Raw genomic sequence first — 13,375 nt, 5'->3', positions numbered from 1 at the left:
GGATGATTTCATAGGCAAGCTCAGCAAACACTAAAAATAACAGAAAATCGTTATACATAATCTTCCAGATAAAGAAGAAATGGAAGTCTCAACTCATTGTGAATTTATGAGAAGCTTAATCTCAAACCAGACGCGGACGGTACGAGAAAGCAAAAGCATTGGCCAATATCACTTACGGATAAATATGCAAAAATGCTTAATAAAATATTAGCAACTAGTCCAGCAACGTATTAAAAATATATCAAGTTGTCTTTTTCCTAGGAAATGAAGATGATGTAATAAAAATCTATGAATGTAGTTCAAACTATCAAAGGAAAAAACCCGTAAGATAACTGCGACCTGATAAAACTTCCTTAACTTGACAGAGGATACCTGGCCTCATTTTTTTGGTGGCTCACTTGTTTACTGCCTGTGTTTTCTGCCGCACTGGGAGCGCGACGACGGCAGGGCTTGTGTGTTTTTCTCACCACTGTCTAGCTCACCACCGTCCTTGGCACACTGTAAATACATGCCGCCTGAATAGCACACCTCTGGGCTCAGGAAAACCTTTGGGACTACGGACCTCTACACGCACAACCCAGCCTCAACCAAGAGCATCCATCGCCAGGAGAGCAGCGCGAAGCGTCACGCGTGCGCACTGGCTGCCTGGGCTTTTTTTTTTTTTTTTTGGTCACGGGCCTGTTGGTAGGGCGCCTGCGCGACCCAGAGACGGGAGGGACACGAGCGGAGAAGGCGGGGCGGTAGGCGCCTGCGCGGCGGCGAGATGTGGGCGGGGTCTGTACAGCGCCTGCGCAGGCAGCGGCGGCCGTGCGGGGCGGGCAGGGGGCGGGTAGGGGGCGGGGGCCGCGAGGGAGGCAGGGCGGGCCGGGAGAACGGCGATGCGGGGTTGGCTGTTTCCCTGAGGCCGGACTCAACGGATTCGGGCCGCGCCACCGGGCGAGCTCGCCGCCCGGCCCCAACCCGGAGCTAGCGAGCGAGCGAGGCGGCGCCGCGCGGTAAGAGCCAGGGCTTGGCCCCCTCAGCATGCGCCGGCGGGCTCGTCCATCTCCTCAGTGCCGCCGGCGAGGCCAGGCCCAGGCGGCCCCGCGGACCCCGGCAGGCCCGCGCCTGCGCCGTCCCCCTCCCGGGCCCCCAGCCCATCCCGCGCCTGCGCCATCCCTCTCCCGGGCTCCCGGGCCGACCGCCGATCCCTCGGCCAGCCGGCTACCCCTGCCTGGTGTTGGGGCCCTGCTGGTTCCAGGCACCCCGTTCCCCGGCCCGGTTTGAGCTGAGGAGCCGGGTGCGACCCTCGCTCTCTGCTTTCCCTGCGCCCCAGGAGAGGCCGGGCCGCCGCCCCGTAGCCCTGGTCCCAGGTCCCCCGGTCCCCTGGTCCCCTGCCCCCGGCGGGGACAGCGCTGCTCCGGGGCTCCAAGGACGCGGCGCGGGGAGCAGGGCCGCGGGCGGCGGACCCCGGGCCCTCTGTGCGCTCTGTCTCTGCAGGGGCCGCGCCCCCATCCCCGCCCCGCTCCGCGGTCAGCCCGAAGCAGGCGGAATGTCCTTTTTCTCTTGAGACCTGGTGAATTGCATCAGGTTGGATATGAATGATCTGGTGTTTTGTTGAGGAAATTTTTCATTTCCCGTAGTCTGGTAATTGTATGGCTTAAGGAGTTATGTTTAAGACATCATAGTTCGTTCTTGGGCAGCTCCCCTGGAAATGAAAAGAAATCGGTTTCCAGGTAGTTTCAGCCTATTTACAAGACCAAGTAAAGATTCCAGTGCTCATTCAAATGCAAAGAACCTTGATTTGTTGATGCCCTTGATAATTTGCCGGCAAGTACGGGAGGGCCCAGAAAAAATTCCCATAAATTCGTCGCCTTATATTGATTACAAGGAAAAATGTTTGTGTTGTAAAAAGAGCATCTCAAAGCACTGATAGTGTTTCCTGAGTTTACAACAGATTTAAGAAACTGAGAATGTTGCAGAGCCCAAAAGCGTTTGCAGTCACCCAGGAGGATGCATCTTGAGTTGAAATCAGAGCCGTGAGCTTGGTCGATATCAGTAGATGTCAGCATAATACTTGCAGGTTATAAAATAGCCACAGCAATACAGAGGGGCATATGGTGTAAGGAGAGGTAGGGTGTTGATCTGGGTAAAATCTTTTCTATAAAGAAATAGCTAATCCGATAATTTTTTTCTCTTTAAAAATGTCTCCTTTCCCCCTTTGATTTAGTCTCCAGCAAGCAGAGTCTTTAGAGACTGAACGACTTCAGATAGCTGGAGAATGCTTCTTAAATGGCCTGTGTGTACTCTAGGTATGTAGGAATTTTCTTGACATTGATTTTCAGTAAGAAAGTGAATATTGTGCCCTAGAAAAGCTTTATCACTGCGCCTTGGTAACAGGCCAAATAGCTGATTGTCAAGTACAGTATCATAGTGGGTGGAAAGTAGTTATAGCAATTGTGGTTCAGGTGAGGTTTTCATCAAAATTTATATTTTAAACTTGAACTTTCAGGGTGTGTATCTGCAGTGTGTGATGTTGAGATGGGATTTCTCTGGAGCAGTGGTTCTCTTTATAACTGCCGTGACACAGTACATCTTGTATTTCAGATGACTCAGGTGATAGTGTTGCTTTGGTTCAAAATTACTATCAGAGTTGACTTTTCATAATGCCTCAGACTTGTGGTATAATCATATACATATTTAATCACATGGCTAACTTGTACATAGTATTACGCAACTCTCCAGCTCAGTAGAGTAAAGGAACAGTGACACGGTGTCAGTAGGCTAGAGAAATTCTCCTGGCTTTATGGCTTTGGGCAAGTCAGTTTTCCTTTCTGGACCCTCATTTTCCCATCTGTAAAGTGTGGGGGTGGAATGAGGAGATGGAAAAAGGAGCTTGAGTTGCCAGTTTTAACATTTAATGGATCCTTGCCTACAGAGTCCTCTTCCGCCAGGGATAGAACTGAGTATTCGCACCAGCTCCATGATACTGTTTGTGGTCCCACCTCAAAGATAGGGAGAGGGGGCATCATAAAGTTGGTGAAAATGAATCTTGGAGACTCTTGGTCAGGCCCTTGAAATCGAGTGTTGAGTGGGCCTTAGTGTACTGAGAAAAACAAGGGCAGTGTGGGGAGTTTTTCATAAAACTAAATTTATTCAATTAAAGGACTGCACTTTCTAAAAAAAATTGTTGTTTTCTTGTTCTGTTGTTAGTAAATGGTGATATTTCACGATGATGGTAAATGGTGGTATTTGGTGATTGTAAATGGCAAATACAAGGTTGGTTATCTTATCACAATAAGATATTTTTAGAAATAAAGAGAGCCTAGACCTATTGTTTTGCTGTTGTTAGGAAGTTTAGGAAAAAGTTCCTGGGACTTTTGCTTCTAAGAAGATTAAAATATAGATTATTTTTTTTAATAGTAAGTACGATACTTTGTGGTCATGTGTCAAAATCCATAGGCAATTGAGAAAGCTCTGTTAAATTTGCTTGGTATTAAAGATGTTCCTATTCTGATCATCTTTTCCTACTGGATATAAAATGTCAGGGTTTTTTTTGTATGTGTTTGTGACAACAAAATAAGCCTAGGCAGGGAAATTCCTCCTGGTGGTTGGAATTGTTAATACTGAATAGACTGTCTGTGGCGGTAAAGAATCCCCATGGGGGTTCTCTGTCAGCTCAGACATCTTTTAGTATTGTGGCTTGAGTCTTTTGCTGTGAAACAACGTAACTATCAAGAAATTAGGCTCACAGATTTTATTTCAGATATGCCGAGGGGGAGAAGTGGCTACGGTCTGTTCTAAAGTGAATGAAGTCTTTAAAATTTGTCCTGGTCTGCTGTTAATAGCAGGTAAGATTTAGAGTTTCTGTAAATCTTTTTTTTTTTTTTTGTACTCACAAAGCTACAATATATCAAAATGTATCAAACATACATTTGAAAGTGTCTTGAGTTAAATTAATAATGCAATCTCTAATTCTTCATAATACTCATTTCAACATTCAGAGGACTAACGGCTCTCAGCTTACTTCTGAGTTCTCTATTTTCAAGAGATAATTTGGTAACCCCATAAAGAAAATGTGTCCACGAGAGAGAGAAGAGAGTGCAGATCTATTAACAATGTTTTTCCTGACCTTTTCCCACATCTTTGTTGTAGTTCTTTTCTTTATTTTTTGGTTAAATCCACAGGTTTGCTCCTGCCTCTGTCTTTCCAAAATGTTAATCTGTTCACGGTTACCCTTTCCCCCCAGACCCCTAATTTAAAATCCTTCAATGGCTCCCACTGTCTTCATAATCCACTCTACCAGTCCCTAGTTTGGTGTCAAGGACATTTGCATCTCTGGGCTCTGGCCTCCATTCTCATCCTTCCCCCACGTCTTTCTGGGTACTTCATTGAGCTTTGCTGAACGACTCTTGGTTCCTTGAACTCTTTCCAGTCTCCTTGTCTCCCTCTGCTGGAACGTTCTTCTCTCACTTCATCCAATTATCACCTTCAAAACTCAGCTCCGAATTATCCTGTCTCCTGCAGCCTTGTCCAGCACCCTGTCCATTTAGGGTTTGGCACTGTGTTTTTGTCTGCTGCCTCCATTAGCCGGTGACACTGCAGTGCACAGCAGAGCGTGTGGCTCGATGGGAAGTTGTTGCATCTGCGAGGTGCGTTGTGTGCTACGTGTCAGCGCCACCGAGGAAGTGGGTCACTTAGTCCCTGCCCTCAAGGAGCTTTTTACTCTGGGTGCACTTGACCTCACCAGCCATGAGACACCTCTTAGTTGTGCACACCAACTTGCAAAGTCCGTTTAATTGTATCTTAGTGTCTCATTTAAATCGTATTTCTTTTTTTTTTTTTAATTTTACTTATTTATTTATTTCCTCCCCAAAGCCCCAGTAGATAGTTGTATGTCATAGCTGCACATCCTTGTAGTTGCTGTATGTGGGACATGGCCTGAGCATGGCCGGAGAAGCGGTTTCTTGGTGTACGCCAGGGATCCGAACCCGGGCCTCCAGCAGCAGAGCGAGAGCACTTAACCGCTAAGCCACGGGGCCAGCCCTAAAACTTATTTCTTGAAGGAGAAAACTCGAATGTATATTTTATCATCCAGAAACCAGGTGGGCGTTGTCTTTGTTCCTACCTCTGGAAGGAATATGCATTTGGTGCATATTGCTTCCCCTTTTCCCCTTGTATACCTTCCACCTTGAGGTTTTTTTTTTTTAATTTGATGTGTTTGGACAATAAAGGTTTGAGAGATTAAGATATTAAATTGCAAGTTTGTTTATTTTGCGTATAACCTAGGGAAAACAGAAAAGTTAAAGGCGGAAGAGACTTTGTCTCTTAAGGAAAAAAAAAGCCTCATATATACTTCTTTTCAAAAGAACTGAGCTTACATAAACAAAAAACAAAAGACCCTGGTTAACTTAGGAAGGAGGCATACAAAGAAACTGGCAGCGGTGTTAAGGTTTGTCAAGAAATACCTGTTAAAAATTAAAGTTGTTCCTTAATTCCACTCTCCCTGCTCATGTTTTTGGGAAAAATCCCAACTCAGCCATTTTCTGGTGGTACCTCTTCTGTTGGGAGTTCCTGAGGCAGTCCATCGGGGCTGTGGTTTTCCAGAACAGTCACAATTGGACACACTTTCTCCCAAGAGATGCCTCTTTTCTCCTACTTAGGAGACACAGTGTTCTGAGTAGCACTTCCTTCTTTTCCTGGAAGAGCCCCCTTGTCATGGTTTGGTTCTACCCCACGAGGCCCAAGAATTCTTGAGCAGGAGCTAGTGAATTTTCTTCTTGCGTACTTTTTTTTTTTTTTTAAACTTTGGTGGGTTTGGGCCAGTCTTAAATCTTCTGTCCCATGTTCTTGTTCTTCTCCCTTTCTGGCTGTCTGCATTTTCTGCAAACTCCATTGAATTATTACAGTTACTCAGGTTTGTTTTCTCTCCCCCTTTACGAATTACCTGGTGGATTTTTCAGTCCTAGTTCCCTTATTTTTATTTTTTACGCTCACCTCATTCGCACTTACTCAGCCTTGCTTAGTCCCCTACTCAAGGCCTCCAGCCTTAGGGGTTTTTTTTTTAGTATTTTTTTGTTCATCTCCTTCTTGCCTCAACCGTTGTCTCCCTCTCCCCTCCATTCTCCATCACCAGAATTGTCAACCTTTCATACCATTCTTCATCATTTATGTATTCATTTGAATACAAGAATACATCATATATTAATTTTCAAACGTGTATAGTTTTTTTAAATAACAGCTTTTGCCAGCTCCAGTGGCCTAGTGGTTAAGTTCGGTGCGCTCCACTTTGGCAGCCCGGGTTCAGTTCCCAGGCACGGACCTATACCACTGTCTGTCAGTGGCCATGCTGTGGCAACGGCTCACATACAAAAAAAGGAAGAATGGCAACAGATACTAGCTCTGGTGAATCTTTCTCAGCAAAAAATAAATAAAGCAAGAAAATAACAGCTTTATTGAGGTATTGTTCATATACTATAAAGTTCACCGTTTTTGAGGTGTACACTTAAGTGGTTTTTAGTATGTTCACAAAGTTGTGCATTGATCCCCACTCTCTAATTCCAGAACATTTCATCACCTTAGAAAGAAACCTTGTACCTGTTAACAGTCACTCCCCATTCTCCACATCCCCCCAGCCCCTGGCAATCACTAATCTACTTTTTTTTTTTTTTTTTTTTTTTTACGATTTTATTTATTTATTTCACCCCCAAAGCCCCAGTAGATAGTTGTATGTCATAGCTGCACATCCTTCTAGTTGCTGTATGTGGGACACGGCCTCAGCGTGGCCGGAGAAACGGTGCGTCGGTGTGCGCCCAGGATCTGAACCTGGGCTGCCAGCAGCGGAGCGTGCGCACTTAACCGCTAAGCCACGGGGCCGGCCCACTAATCTACTTTCTATCTCTATAAATTTTCCTATTCTGGATTTCATATAAATGGAATCATACAATTTGTGGACTTTTGTCTGTCTTCTTTCATTTAGCATAATGTTTTCAAGGATTATCTATGTTGTAGCATTTATTGGTGCTTCATTCCTTTTATGGCCAAATAATAGTCCATACTTTATTAGTTGATGGACATGTTTTTTTTCCACTTTTTGCTATTATGAATAATGTTGCTGTGAACATTCATGTACAAGTTTTTGTCTGTGGACAAATGTTTTCATTTCTCTTAGTTGTATACCTAGGAGTGGGATCACTGAGTCATAGCTATGTCATTTAACTATGACAAAAAATTAAACTTTTTGAGGAACCACCGAACTGTTTTCCAAAGCTGCACCATTTTACATTCCCACCAGCAGTGTATGAGGGTTCCAAATTTTCCACTTCCTCATCAGTGTGTGGGTTTTCTGGGTATACTTTTTAAAAAATGGGATATTTTTGACACTTCTGCTTCTTGTTTTCTTCACTTAATGCTTCTGGAAATTACATTAAATCAGCTGGTATCACTCTGACTCATTGTGATTAGTGGCTTCACAGTAGTATTCCACAGTATGAAGTACTATATAAAAGTACCATTTATTCATTCAATTCAGCAGGTATTTATTAAGTGGCTGCTGTGTACTAAGCACTGTTCTAGGCCCTGGGGCAATAGCATTGAACAAAGCAAACAAAACCCCTGCAGAAAGTAAAGAAGTAATATAGTATGGAGTTTTACCAGTGCAGTTTGGGTCTGTGACAGCTTTCTGAGTACTTTTCTTTTCTTTCTCTCTTTTTTTTTTATTTAATTTTTTGTTTATTGCAGTAACATTGGTTTATAACATTGTAAAAATTTCAGGTGTACATCATTATACTTCCATTTCTGCATAGATTACATCATGTTCACCACCAAAATACTAATTACAACCCATCACCACACACATGTACCGAATTATCCCTTTCACCCTCCTCCCTCCCCCCTTCCCCTCTGGTAACCACCAATCCAATCTTTGTCCCTATTAACAACATGTGTTGGAGAGGATGTGGAGAGAAGGGAACTCTCATACACTGCTGGTGGGAGTGCAAACTGGTGCAGCCACTATGGAAAACAGCATGGAGATTCCTCAAAAAATCAAGGATAGAACTACCATATGATCCAGCTATTCCACTGTTGGGTATTTATCCAAAGAACTTGAAAACACCAATTTGTAAAGGTACATGCACCCCTGTGTTCATTGCAGCGTGATTCACAATAGCCAAGACTTGGAAGCAACCTAAGTGCCCATCTGAGTACTTTTCTGAGTAGTGCTCTGCTACTGTATATGAAGTAGCAAAGGCTAGATTACCCTAAATGTTGTTACAAGTTAACTCTAAGTCAGTGTTAGTATTAATCACCTTGCAAAAAAAAAAATTTAAAAATCACCTTGCAGGTGAAAGTGGAAACCTTTTCATAAAATAAAAAATTGAAAAAAACCCACAACTGTTTAATAGGGATATGAAGTTTTTCTGAGAGATAAACTGATGAGCCTGAAAGATAAGTGTATATAAGTCCTTGGTAGCAAAGTTTGCACATTTATATTATTTTTGTTATTATTATTATTTTTTTATAATTTTTTTTATTTGTTTATTTTTTCCCCCAAAGCCCCAGTAGATAGTTGTGTGTCATAGTTGCACATCCTTCTAGTTGCTGTATGTGGGACGTGGCCTCAGCATGGCCGGAGAAGTGGTGCGTCGGCGCGCGCCCGGGATCCGAACCCCGGGCCGCCAGCAGCGGAGCGTGCACACTTAACCGCTAAGCCACGGGGCTAGCCCTATTATTATTATTTTTTGTGAGGAAGATCAGCCCTGAGCTAACATCCATGCCAATCCTCCTCTTGTTGCTGAGGAAGACTGGCCATGAGCTAACATCTATTGCCAATCCTCCTCCTTTTTTTTTTTTTCCCCTTTCTCTCCCCAAAGCCTCAGTAGATAGTTGTATGTCATAGTTGCACATCCTTCTAGTTGCTGTACGTGGGTCCCCGCCTCAGCGTGGCTGGGCAAGTGGTGCGTCGGTGCCAACTCGGGATCTGAACCCCGGGCCGCCAGTAGCGGAGCCTGCGCACTTAACTGCTAAGCCACGGGGCCGGCCACCTGCACATTTATCAATTGTATCCAAATCCTCTTACTCTGGGGATAAGTAATGGACACCCTTCACCAAAAGCCAGGTAAGGTGTATGTGTTGGAAGTTTCTGATGGATGCAGCCAAGAGTACTTTGGGGGATGTGCCAGAAATTCCAGGCCACATTCAAGAGTCTTGTTTTGTTCCCGAACTTTTATGTATTTATTATATTGCCCAATGAATTATTGAGATTGTCCCTACAGTAAAGCCTACTTTAAATTATTCATGTGGATGCTTAGGGAAGGTAATCTGGGTCATCTGGAGTGGTTAGGCTTGGAGGGAAAAATGATGTCCTCCCACAAGGGCAGATTTGTATTGCTATGCAGCCTGGTTGGGCCTCAGCGAACCCCTCTCTGTTAGCCCTAGAAGTAATGCAGTTAAAATAAACGTTTCTGGGCCGGCCCCGTGGCTTAGCGGTTAAGTGCGCGCGCTCTGCTGCTGGCGGCCCGGGGTTCGGATCCCAGGCGCGCACCGATGCACTGCTTCTCCGGCCATGCTGAGGCCGCGTCCCATATACAGCAACTAGAAGGATGTGCAGCTATGACATACAACTATCTACTGGGTCTTTGGGGGAAAATATAAATAAATAAATAAAATTATAAAAAAAAATAAACATTTCTGTTCTGATTTTGTTTTTTTCTTACATTTGACTTTGAAATGAAATTAGAAATGCACACTTTAGACACACATTTACTCAACCTTCCTATTATTCATCCAGGTCAAAAGTTTGCTCAGCCAGACCCAACTCAATCATGACAGAATGCAAATAATTTATGCATAATCGGGCCGGCCCCATGGCTTAGTGGTTAAGTGCGCGCGCTTCGCTGCTGGCGGCCCCGGTTCGGGTCCCGGGCGCGCACCGACGCACCGCTTCTCCGGCCATGCTGAGGCCGCATCCCACATACAGCAACTAGAAGGATGTGCAGCTATGATGTACAACTATCTACTGGGGCTTTGGGGGAAAAATAAATAAATAAATGAAATTATAAAGTAGTATTTCTGAAGGTCTAGTGTAGAATGTAAAAGTCAACCAGGATACTATCTAGCTGTGCTGGGATTCTTAATCACCTCCTCTCCTGCCTTTGCTTCTGACTCTCCCTCCCCTACCACGTGTGTGCTTAGTTGGGTTGGGTTCCAAAACTTTGTTTATAAAACTAATTTAATTCATAAGTTTTATGAATTTTGTGTTAAAAGTACTGTGGAATCTAACAAGCATCTATAGTAGCATAGTTGAAGTTGAAAAAGCCTTTCATTAAATGTGGTCCTCTCACAACACATCTTGAGGTAATCAGCACAACTATTGTTTTCCTTAATTTTATAAATGAGGAAACGAGGTTAAGAATACAGAGTTAACCAGTGGCCAAGCTTGGATTTGAGCCCAGGTTTCTGACTAAAAGTCCTTTTCATTGTGATATACTGCCTTTCAGCTAGAATACATTTGTCATATGATTGAAGGAACTCCAGTGCTATTTAGCATGGAAAATAGAAGACTTAGGTAGGGCATTGTTTCTCTTGTATTTGAAATATTTAAAGAGCTTTCACATGGAAAGAGGGATGGATTTATTTTGTGTTGCTTTGGCAGGTACTCTGACATCTGGTTCCATATGTGAAAAACTGTGCAAGAATTGAATGGGCTGCCCTTTCAAGTTCCCACCCAGGAGTAAAGGCTGTGAGGGTGTTGTAGGACGATGAGTGGGGGATTAAACTTGATGCCTGCCCTGTCTTACCAAAGTCCACTTCCATCCTTCACTCCTCCCTCTACACCCTTTCTTGCCTGAGTCTTGGCTGGGCCTCCTCTCTTCTCTTTCCTAATTTCTGCCTCTTCTCCCTTAAGCCACTCAGAGGCAAGTTTTAAATATGGGATGGTCTCTTGATAATATTTAATGAAAATTTTGTTTGGTTCATTTTTCTCACATTTGAAATGTATCCTCATTCCTTCCATATTATTTTAAATAAAGTGACAGTAAAGTATGAATTTGGAATTTATAATTTTTTCCAATATTATTCCTATAGGGATTTTTTTTAAACTGGAAATAAAAATTGAAGAGTGTATACTGTGATGATAGGCTAAGGCGAGGATTTATTATATGAGATACTCTGCTGAAAGGCTAACACAGTATTTGCTTTCTCACCCAAGGTTTGTTATCCTCAGAGATAACCAGCCAGGGTTCTTATCCTATTTCATTTCTAGTTGCATGTGGTTGTGCAAAATATTGTATAGGAAAAACTACACAGCGCTGCATTTGCCTGGCCAAAGGAACTATATACTTACTGCAAGTGGGTGGTCAGCAGTTGCAAGTTCTGTACAGACAGCAGGGAGTGACTTGTGAGAAAGGATCATGAGAATTCTTAGTCATTGAACATCTTTGAAAGTAAAGTTTCAGAGAGTAGTGAGGTCAAGAAGAAAAAGACATGTTATCTCTCAAACAGCTGATGAATTTTTGCATAGCAGTTGCTGGTTTCTTTGTCTTTTGTCTACATGCTTTTAAAAAAAAAATTAATTGTTAGAAGCCTGGAGTTTAGATATTTCTTTGGCGATCAAGTCTCTGTGCCACTCTGTGTCAGAAGTGAGCTTGGGAGATTCAGGTGATAGGGGTAGCTGAAATGAAAGACAGGTTACCTCAGGAAACAGGCAAGTGAGAAAGTAAGCTAGGAGAATTCTCCCCTCATAAGTACAATATAATGCTTTTTAAAATAATTGAAGTTATATTACTGTTGTCTGGAGCCTTTAGAGATGAACCATTGTGAATATCTCAGTATCCAGCTGACTAAGGTGAGTGCAAGATCTTCATGTTTCAGCTAATGTCTAATGATGCAGCAGTCCTCCCAGCCCCATGGGAATGCTTTTGGTCAGTGAGGAGGACCCAACCACTTGTAAGGCAGCTCATTGGTGTAGGGGTGTCTCTGGTTATTAGCTGGCCTGGAATCTGCCTCTTGATAACTTTCACTCACTAGTCCTAGTCTTGCCTTCTGGATCTTTTCAAATTTGAAAACAGCTGTTTTTACTTACTGAGTCGAACGTCTCTCTTCTTTGAGTTGTTTCCAGAGCCCTCTGGACTGGAAACAGGCTGGTTATTAGACTCGCTCCTTACAGTCTTGTTCTAGAACTGCACACAGTACCCTACAAGTCCTCTGAGGACCCCAGAGTCTAACTGGGACCCCTGTCTTCCTGGATGCAGACAGTGTCAATGAAATGATTAATTTCAGCCCAGGACTGTATTAATACTCTTGGAGCAGCCCTCCCGTGCTGTGGGGACACAGTAAGCTTATGCTCAGCCAAAACTCCTGCATTGCTTCGTGGAAGCATGTCTTCCAGAGTCTGTCTTTCACAGTTTTCCTCTTCCTGGGAACTTGTGGATGATAAGATCAAATCCTGACCTTTGACAGCACCTGCACCCTTCCAAAATCTGCCTCCTCTCAGTTGTCCCTTTATTTTTTGTGAGGGAGATCAGCCCTGAGCTAACATCCCTGCCATTCCTTCTGTTTTTGCTGAGGAAGACCAGCCCTGGGCTAACATCCGTGCCCATCTTCCTCTGCTTGATATGGGACGCCGCCACAGCATGGCCTGACAAGCGGTGCATTGTTGTGCGCCCGGGATCTGAACCTGGGCTGCCTACAGTGGAGCGTGCGCACTTAACCACTACGCCATGGGGCCGGCCCCTCAGTTGCCCCTTTAAATTGGAGATGATTCTCACCAGAAAAAAAAGATAAATGTGGGAGGTGATGGATATGTGAATTAACTAGATGGTGAGAATTCTTTCACAATGTATATGTATATCAATCACCATGATGTACCCTTTAAATATCTTACAGTTTTATCTGTCAATTATATCTCAGTAAAGCTAAAAAAAAATTGGGCATGAAAACATCACGTCTTGGAAAGGTCAGGGTTTCTTATCTGGGACTTTAGTCACAGAGATACGTTCTGGATTTCTTATTTGTTTCCAAATGGCATGCAAGGATGGTAGTGATCCCTGGGTTTTAGGCCCAGCGGGTTTGACACCTTATTTAGTGTACCGGCTTGAGGAAGTCAGGACACCCGATGGGCCGAGGTGTTCCAGCTGAAGCTCTGCCGTGCCTCTCCTTCGTAGGCGGCTTTGACAAACGCCCAGTGAAGGGGTGACTGTCCCTTTACTTGCTGGTGTCTCCACACTTTACATTAACTGCAGTTTGTGAGAGTCTCTAGGTTGTTGGAATGACAGGATTTCTTCTCTTTCCCTTCTGCCTCTCATCAGCTTTTTCTTTCTTATTTCTTTTTGGAATTGTGCTATCTTGAGTTGGTATCTGGAGAGGCATTCTTCTGACTTTCACCTGTACTGGTAAC

General features: G+C 43.8%; 1 protein-coding gene across 3 annotated transcripts in view; it reads left to right on the top strand.

Moving 5' to 3' along the window:
* Positions 1-896: 896 nt before the first annotated feature.
* The window catches only part of SPECC1L (sperm antigen with calponin homology and coiled-coil domains 1 like), a 155,901-nt gene continuing 143,422 nt past the window's right edge, over positions 897-13,375 (top strand). For 2 of the 3 annotated variants that reach the window (XM_058531966.1, XM_058531968.1), the window contains exons 1-2: positions 897-995; positions 2,210-2,291. The gene's annotated coding sequence lies outside the window, so the exon portion shown is untranslated. The remainder of the gene's footprint in view (positions 996-2,209; positions 2,292-13,375) is intronic. The other variant, XM_058531967.1, reaches the window with a different exon arrangement.

The sequence above is a fragment of the Diceros bicornis genome, chromosome 35, assembly GCF_020826845.1.
Source record: "Diceros bicornis minor isolate mBicDic1 chromosome 35, mDicBic1.mat.cur, whole genome shotgun sequence".
NCBI lineage: Eukaryota > Metazoa > Chordata > Mammalia > Perissodactyla > Rhinocerotidae > Diceros > Diceros bicornis.
Note: the sequence above shows the minus strand (reverse complement) of the source record. Positions and strands in the feature narration are given on the sequence as shown.